The following is a 9,903-nucleotide window of genomic DNA, read 5'->3' as shown; positions in this document are numbered from 1 at the left end:
ACATCTATTGGTTAGATGTCAGAAAATTATATGAAAAATACTCCTATAATTGGAGATAATCCAGATTTGTGGACAAGTATTTAGACATACTTAAAATGTTGTAGTTAAATTTTTTAATCAATATCTTTATTGGCTAGGTATAAAAACAGATTTTTTTGACATAAAAAGTAAAAAAGACTGAAAGCAGTCCAAATGCGATATTTTAGACAAAAACATATTTTCAGCATATTTTATAATTTTGTTTATATACAATACATAATTTCCCCACAGTCAATCTCATTTTTAAGTTTTATTTCCCAAAGGACTTGTCAAAGAAATATGAAAGTAGACTGAATTCAGTTGAAATGCGATTTTTCAGACGAATGTACGTCAAATCGTAGATGTATGATAGATGTTCAACTGTTGATATAAGAAAATAATCCATGACTGAGATAAGCATTATTGACAAATTTGAGAAAGGTGTATTGAGATGGTTTGGGCATGTGAATCAAATGAATAAAAGAAGAATAGTAAAACAAATTTATTAAGCGAACGTGGTTGGTAAAAGAAGCAGAGAAAGACCGAAAAAACCTTGGTATGTCATATGATACTTGAAAGATGTCAAGTCAGGAGTTGGAATAACGGTGGGTTTGTATGAAGAGATGATGCATAAATGTGAAACAGGCGAATTTAGTTTGCAAATAGATTGATTGGTGCGACGTTCTATCCTCTTTACATATCCTAGCGGAGAAGCGGCGTTAGATTAGTTAATTAGTTAGCCAAAATTGAAATATGCGAAAAACTTTATTTTCATTCTTCTGAAAATTTGCTTCCGAAAATATACACTTATGTAATGAAAACGATGCGGGCGCGACGCTGACTATGTGAACACATTTTCAGTCAAAAACACACACGGTAACTTTTATCAACTCACTGTACACGTACACAGTCTATTTTTAGTCGAAGCAATTTGAATAGAACATTTTCGACAATCGGGTCACAATCCTCGGTAGTATAGTGGTAAGTATCCCCGCCTGTCACGCGGGAGACCGGGGTTCGATTCCCCGCCGTGGAGATTTTCATTTTTGAACACAGAATTTTTTTTTCCTTCAATTCGAATTTCACATTCACAAAATAGTAGAAAAAATAAAAACCTTGAAAAATAAATATAAAATGTATTTTATCCTTATAGCTCGTGTGACACTTTACACAGCGTTATCTTGATCGTAAATTATATGAAGGAAAGATATCGATTTTGTGATTTAGGTACCAGTCCAATGTTAAATCATAAATTTAAGGTAATAAATAAGGAACATAAATTTATATTTTATTCATTTTTTATTTAACCGAATTGAGCCACACAAATCGTTGCCAGGTACAGCGAATTTTTTTCATAAATAACTTCTAAACTCTATCTACAAATGCTTTAAGTTTCAAAAGTCATAAAATTATTTAATTGATTTGGCAGTCACTCTATCCATTTTTAATTTGAGTTTTTGTTGGTAAAGACCACTTTCTATAAATAGTGGTATTAACCAAGTAAAACTTTTAGTGAAAATCATTAAATTATGTTTTCAATGCAGAAATATAAATTTATAAATGATTTATAAATATATTTTGCTTGTACTAATATATATTTTTAGGCTTGAACATATTTACAATATGTAGAAATATTTACGGAGTTTTGATTAAAATCAATTTGCGAGGAAGAATGCCGCCAATAAAAAATTTCCTTTGTGTACGGAATTTCCAAATTGTTTCCGTTCGAATGGAGTTGTAAACGTTCCATCATTAATTTACTTTTTATATCTAGATAGAATACATACATTTTTTATGATCCTGCTGAAAATACATACAGTATCGAACAGATTAATTTAAACAAAACTTTTTGTTGCTGTATTTTCGTTAAAAAATGTAAAATGTTTTGTTTATTAGTTATATCACAAATTAGTATTTAATATGATCTGGTTTTGGCTCAATCAAAGATTTTACTCTTCTTGGCATCTATTATATAAGGTTTTGGATGCCATTTTTTCGTCTCAAAACCATACCTGAATTATGGACAAAATGAGCTTTCCACCGAAGTGCAATCAATTTTGGAGAGCCGATTCTTACAGATTGGCGATAGATTTTTAATAAGGTTTATATTAATTTTTGACATCTCATCAAAGATGAAGAAGAATATGGAAGTCTGGGTATTTACGGGGCTGACGACCGTCATAGGCTGGTTTAAGTGTAACTTAACTGTAAGTGGTTTAACTCCTGTAATTGGAGATAATCCAGATTTTGTGAACAAGTATTTGGACACACTCAAAATGTTGTAATTAGGTTTATGTCTGGCAAAATTCGTGACCAGTTTAACAGAGTTCATTTTTTTTGTGTGAAAAATTTCATAATTATTTTGGATTTGTGGCTAAATCTCGCTGAAATATTCAATTACCATTTGACCTTCGTTTTTGTATCTCTGGTAGTATATTTTTTAATAGAATTGAGTGATACTTTTCGCCATTCATCATCTCAGTCACTGAAAGCACCAGCTCTGGTCCATAATACGAGAAACACTCTTAAAATATTTTTTCGAGGGTGTTGAAAATACGAAGAAAAAAAAAGCTTTGTTTCAATTAATCTGTTCGATACTGTACAACGTTGAACATAAAACAAAGGTTTTCCACTTCAAATTGGTTCACATTCTAAATTGAGCGCCTTAATAATCAATTTGGACGTTTTACTAATCAATTTGGACGTTTTGCTAAACAAACTGGACGTTTTATTGTATTTTAAAACAAAGTTAAAATTTAGTATTTATGTGTAGTGATTGTATTGACAGAGGAACAGAAACATCTCGAAACTAGTAGACAAAAATCTCCGTGAGTGGTTATATATAAATATTTATATCATATAACATGTTGATGCTGTGCATTGGAAAGTACATCACTCTTTGTTGACACTATCTAGATAGGTAATTATCAGAAACATTATAGGCCATACGTACCTACTCTGAATTTCAACATTGAATTTATATACCATTTCAAAATTGCATACACATGTAGGATTCAAGTATGTACTATAATAGAATCGTGTATATTATCATTTATCATCGATTACTCTATCAAATTACAAAGCCTTCAAGCGTTTCATTTTTAATTATTATTGCCCTATAGTGTAAGGTCATGCAATTGTATTGTAAATTAAATACAATACATTTGATAGTTATCAAAAACTGGTGCCTACTTTTGTCAGGTACATAACATCTAGTTCGAACGTGTGTGATTATATTTAAGTCACTACTCAAACAAATATTATACAATGTAAATAATAACGCACCGTCAGCTGTTGTTAAATTTTTAATCAAATTAAAGTGAAACTGCTTAAGGTTTTTAGGTCACACATGATAATAATTCATGGTAAGTGTCATTAAAAACTACAAGGTAAACATCACTTTAGTTAACACATTTAATGAAAAAAATCAATTAAGAAGTTAACTGTTTCATTTTCAGGATGTGTCCCAACCATGTCCATCTTCTCATTTTCAAGACTAGAAATGAGGGGCTGTTTCGTCATCCTATTCGCTTCCTTTTTACAGGAAATTCGGGATTATTTACAGAAACGTGATCATTGACTATTTGATATCTTTTATATATATATATATATATATATATATATATATATATATATATATATATATATATATATTGCCCTAAAAAATCCCAAAGGATTTTATACTTGGATGTATAAAATATTGACTTGGTAAAAATAATTAACTGCATTGATGTTTATTTTCTTGCCAAGCAAAAGTATTAACATTTTACATTTTACGTGATCACTTTTTCCCGTACGACTACGATATGCACTACATAATTTTAAGAAAATCAATAATAAAATAGTATAAAATATTTTTTTACACATAAATATAGTATGGTGATTTTAGAACCACCGTGTGGATAATTATAACAGATCAAGAGACATTTTGACGGAGAAGTAAGTAGTCTACATGCCGCAAGTGACCGCTCCAGACCCCATCAACTTAATGCGTTTCACCTTGGTGCTATACTACTGCGACCTTGTAATCTGTATTACGAATATCATATGTTATATGTGTGTCAATTAATTCTACACCAAGGAACACTAACTCTACCTACATTTGTTTTTTTTTTTAGTTTACACACTATTTTTTTAATTAATTACTTAGATTGACATATCCGTCGATAATGAAACAGTCAACAGGATTTAGTTTTATACGAAAATTTTCAACAACATATTTCAACGGTTTTAGCTTAATTTTTTTTTTATTTCATCACAAAGATATTCGTTATAATATATACTCAATGCCGAGGGTACATTTAACAATACATACTTGTTCAGAAAATCATTTGTTCGTTATTTGTCTTTAATGAGTCATAAGTCATGCAACCGTTAATGGCAACCGATGTTGCGATTTATTTCTTACATTAATTTATTGTATTTATTAGCTGTTTATTAAAAGCTGTTTAAGGAATAATTTCGTTGTTTACCGATTTAAAGGATAATGAGATTTAATTGCGAAGTTCCTTTGAACAAACATGTATGTTATATGTTAATACTTATGGTATTGGCAAAAGACACAATTCTTACAAAAACGCTTTTCTGTGTTACTCGATATACGAAATGTTGCTCGTTAAGGAAGCTTTTATTTCGCTAGTTATACAAATTATTCGTCATTGTAAATAATCATATCTAAATTATTTCATTGATTATCACTGTTTATAAGACTTTTTTTTGGGAAAAGGGTATAAACCATGATCCGGGACCTTTATTTTGGATGCCAAAGGACAATGCAAGAAAAAGGAGAATATTTGCGAATCGATGTATCCGAGGATGATATTCGCATAGTTTAAAATACTTTAAATGACTCGACAATGAATGTAAATCAATTATATGTTGTTGACAAACAAGCTACTGAGCACTTTTTCTCTTTGGCATTTTTTTTTATTGTTGTCATAATTCATTGCATTCACGCGAACAAAATTTGGGTCATTGAAAACCAGATCCTTTTTATTCATTAACAATAATATCTGATTTAAGATCGATATCATTCTGGTTTCTATATGACATATTACTAATGCGATATTCTTTGAAATAGATTAATAACGCATATGATAACTGGTATACCGGCGTGGCTTACACATAATACGGTAAATATATTACAATACAATAATCTTATATTACGATTGTATAATGGTCGAAAAAACGAATTAGAATAATGGCGAAAACCTGACGGAAAGGTAATAATAGAATGAATAAATTTGTATTATACGACAGCGCCTGCTATTATGATAGAAAGATAAACGGCGATAGAATGTTCTTACATATATATATATATATATATATATATATATATATATATATATATATATATATATATATATATATATATATATATATATATATGTATATATATATATATATATATATATATATATATATATATATATATATATATATATATTATATATATATATATATATATATATATATATATATATATATATATATATATTTATATATAAATATATATGTATATATATATATATATATATAAATATATATATATATATTTATACATATATTTATATATATATATATATATATATATATATATATATATATATATATATATATTATATATTATTACTTCTGACTTAACTAACATTTAGTCTAAATTAGTTGTGTAATTTTAAAACAAAGATTAAGTAGTACTTAAATTAAATTGATTCACTTCATTAATTGATTCGACAGTCACTTTGTGGTAACATCGATCCATTTTTAATTTAAGTTTAACTTGGTAAATTCCAATATTTATTAAAATGTAATTTCACACGTTTACGATGCATTCCGCATCATTTTATAAACGGTGTTTGAAAATAATGCGGAATGTATTGTAACACGTGTCATAATACATTTTAAGATATAGTGGTATATTTACCAAGTAAACCTTAAGTTAATTTAAATATAAGTAATTGATCACTCTTCTTACACACACGTATTTAAAATTTTAAACAGAGTGATGTTAAAAAAAAGGTTTGCAACTCTTCCTAAATCGTCTTTGATCTTAATATTTTGAGAAACTTTAATATCTAACCACTAAGCTAAACAAACATTTATTTTTGTTTTTACCCATAAAAGTGGTCATGTGCATATTGCCTTTTTGTTTTTATGTATATTTTCAAAATACATATAAAATCAAGAACAAAGCAACACTGTTTTGTTGAGAAATATGCCAAACTTTGTAATATAATCTAAAGTTTCTTTGGATTTTCAATTGGTTTCAAACAAATCCAAAGAACCAACCGTCAGTACACAGAAACATCCAAATATTAAAGCAATGTTCTCAGAATTACTTTTAAAAACTTTGTGTGCAAACTTTCGTTTGTAAATATTGAAGAAGTTAATATTTGTTCTCCAAAAAAGCTTTTTAGAATTGGAATAGGTAACAGGAGAAATGGAATTTAATTTAATTCTCTGAAATGTGCTAGCAAATCAATTATTTAACGATTTTTAATAAATTTTTCGAATGATATAATTGTTAAAATATTAAAATAAAATGCTTGTATAACAGAATTATTTTAGTTTTTGACTATCTGTGTATGTAAATAAATATGTAATTATTCATTTCCTCCAAATCCTCAATCTCATATAGGTATTTATTAATTTTTTTTTTTTTTTTATTTAAAATAAAAAAAGTATTAACAGGTGACAAGATTTTTACCTAGGATAAATAAAATGATTTTTATTTATTTCATTATATATGTACATAATTACATATTACAAATTACGGTCCTCACTGAGTTTTTTCAGCACATTTAAAAAATATACTACTACTGCTACTACTACTACCATCACGCCGTTTCCCCGCAGGGGTAGGTAGAGAGGATGGAACGCCACACTCTTCTGTCCTGACATACACTCCTCGCCTCCTTCACATCCATACATCTAGTCATACATGCCCTCCGATTACGCAGACTTTTGACACCGCCAGATTTTAGGTTCTGATTGATCTGATCGTGCCAAGTCTTTTTCGGTCGTCCACGTTCTGTTTTCCCTCTCACATTCGCCACATATATTTTCTTAGTCATTCTCTCGCTATCCATTCGCTCCACATGTCCATACCACCGCAAAGAGCTCTTTCTAATCTTTTCAATTATTCCTCGTTCAGCCTTACATTCCTTTCTTATATCGTCGTTTTTAATTCTGTCATACAATGATTTTCCACACATTCGTCTGAGGGAGCGCATTTCAACAGCATTCACTCTGCTTTCATCCTTCCTTTGCCAGTTCCATGTTAAAAATTAAAATTATAATGAAAGAAAATTGATTGTGCAATCAAATATGACCTTGGCCGAATGATGCGATGTATTTCAGATATGCCCGCTTCCATTATCCATTTATAAATAGCACTTTTATATTTAGTTTCTATTTTTAATGACTTTATGGATAATGGGAGCAGGTTGTACAACTTAATCGCATAGTAATCAAAGAGATTTTGACCAAAAGAGGTATGTGGTAAATTTTGTTTGATGTGTTTCAGTGTTTTGCATCTTATATATCTGCATGTTACCATGAAGTGTGTTGGTTGTGGTCTGTATACTTTGCTGTCGTGTGTATTTCCTTAATAAAAATTAAATTCAAAATTAAAGAAAATTAAGTTGCGATTTGTAGGTTGCGTCTGTACATAAAAATGGAGCCAAATACACTAGAGCAATCGTAAACTTATGCGACAATATCTAGAAAAATCTTATTTTCTAAATTCTCGGCCTCAAAATGTAATAGCTCTCCTTAAAGGGTCTATATCTACCACTTTGGGATCACTGGTGTATTCCATGTGCTAAGAAATTGAAAATTTGTTCCCATTGAACCCTATAGAGTGATTGATTGAAGGAAATAATAAATCTCTTAACCACTTAACCTGTCACTTTTGCTGATAAAATGTGATCTATCAAACGATCGTGACCTTAAACACCTAGGCTCCAATACTCTAATGTATTACAACGTCGATGAGGTACAAGAAATGTAATTGAAATATATACATATACCAATATTTATGCATATATTTGCAGTACGAGTATAAGTCCTGGTACCAACCCTAATGCATAGAAATGAAGTATAGATTTGGCGAAATAAGGATAAAAGCAAACGATCACTTAGACGAATGTGCGGTAAAACGATGCAGTATAGATGTTTGAATGGTGAAATAAGTAAAAAATGCATTGCTAAGATAAGCATTGTCTATGAAATTAAAAAAGATATATTGGAATAATTTGGACATTTAGAACGAATAAGGGGGGAAAGAATGGTAAAACAACAATCAGACTATATATTTGTTAGTCGTCAGATATAGAAGTAGAGGAAGGTAGAGGAAAACTTGGCTTGGTCAAGTATTTTAAATTGACTTGAAAAAAACATCACACTTAACCTATATCACACATACCTCTTTTGTTTGAAAAAAACATTGATAGTTATACAATAAAGTTGTACAACCTGCTTCCATTATCCTTAAAGTCAATAAAAAAGTATAATAGTGCTCATAAATGGATAATGAAGATGGGTAGATCTGAAATAGATCACATTTTTCTGTTATGTCGTGTTATGGCATAAAAAAATTTCTTTCATATTGTTTTATAAATAAGTTTTGTGCGTTGTCCTGCAAAGGTGATCTTTTTAGTAATAAATAGTTTTATTGAAAAAATAAGGAGGAAATGTTATTAAATAATTAAGAAATAAGATAATATTAATGATTATATCAATACCAACATCCATAAATTCGACGGTTTTTGTAGAGAAAATTACGAAATACTTAAATGTTAAATTGGCAGTACGACCAGAAATTTTTCTCAAGTAACAATTTCTTTATTCTAATAGCCCCTATGAAAACTTGAAGACAAAGAGTAAAAGATTGCCTACCAAATGTAGGCAATTTTGTCGACAAAATTGTCGTCTACATCACTCAGATAAAAAAAATGAAAGGACGTATTTTTTTAATCAGCTGCATATGAAACAGCTGTCATTAAAATTAAAATATTCAGAGCAAAACCATAAAAATATATTTTGTTCAAACATATTTTAATGGGTTCAATATAAATTTAGTAAATGTCGAAGCGATAATAACCTATACATGATTTACAACCTATGAAATTAAAACCCACCTTTAGTTCTTTGATCTTCCAGTTTGGCGACTAGTGGGTACATTTTAATGATCACGGAGCGTTTATAATATTAAACAATGTCAAGTATCCGCCCCTCGCGACGTTTTATCCGATATATTTAATACAGCAATATTTTTCTCTACAGTCACGGACAAAAATCGTGGACCACTCCGACGCAATTAATATAAATAAATATATTTCATATTACATTTTTGACATCATAACATAGATGAAGAATAGTTTGGAAGTCTGGGCATTTACAAGTCTTACGACATGCCATTGGTTGGTTAGGTGATCACTTTACACACATGCAAAATTCACCATTCTACCCATGATTGAAAAACACACTATTTAAATTATAAGCTTCAAAAAAAATTATCTTGTTTCCAGGCATTTCCCGGTATTTAAAAAAATTAATCCGGGGCTTGGATCTTGTATACAAATAGAAGGGTATCTGGTAAATAAAGCTTTCTCAATCCAACAAAGATGGCCGCTGTGAACTCATGTGTACCGAAAATTTGAGTAGTGTGGCTGTCAATCATGGATAGAATGGTGAATGTTGCATGTACGTAAAGTAATAAATAGCCCTTAATCAGCCTTTGACAGATCATAAGTCCTGTAAATACTCAGATTTTCATATTCCTCTTCATCTATGTTGAGATGTCAACATGTTCAAATAACTCCTAAGTGAATAAAACCCAGATTTGTGAACAAGTATTTGGACACACTCAAAATATGAAAAATT

At 29.4% G+C, this 9,903-nt stretch overlaps 1 non-coding gene across 1 annotated transcript; it reads left to right on the top strand.

Annotated features, from left to right (window-relative positions):
- Window positions 1–982: 982 nt before the first annotated feature.
- Window positions 983–1,054, top strand: TRNAD-GUC (transfer RNA aspartic acid (anticodon GUC)). Its single transcript has one exon. It is a non-coding gene; the product is annotated as a tRNA-Asp (tRNA).
- Window positions 1,055–9,903: the final 8,849 nt, after the last annotated feature.

This window comes from Brachycentrus maculatus, unplaced genomic scaffold (assembly GCF_059751285.1).
Source record: "Brachycentrus maculatus isolate JH-2025_06_01 unplaced genomic scaffold, ASM5975128v1 h1tg001978l, whole genome shotgun sequence".
In the NCBI taxonomy this organism is placed as follows: Eukaryota; Metazoa; Arthropoda; class Insecta; order Trichoptera; family Brachycentridae; genus Brachycentrus; species Brachycentrus maculatus.
Note: the sequence above shows the minus strand (reverse complement) of the source record. Positions and strands in the feature narration are given on the sequence as shown.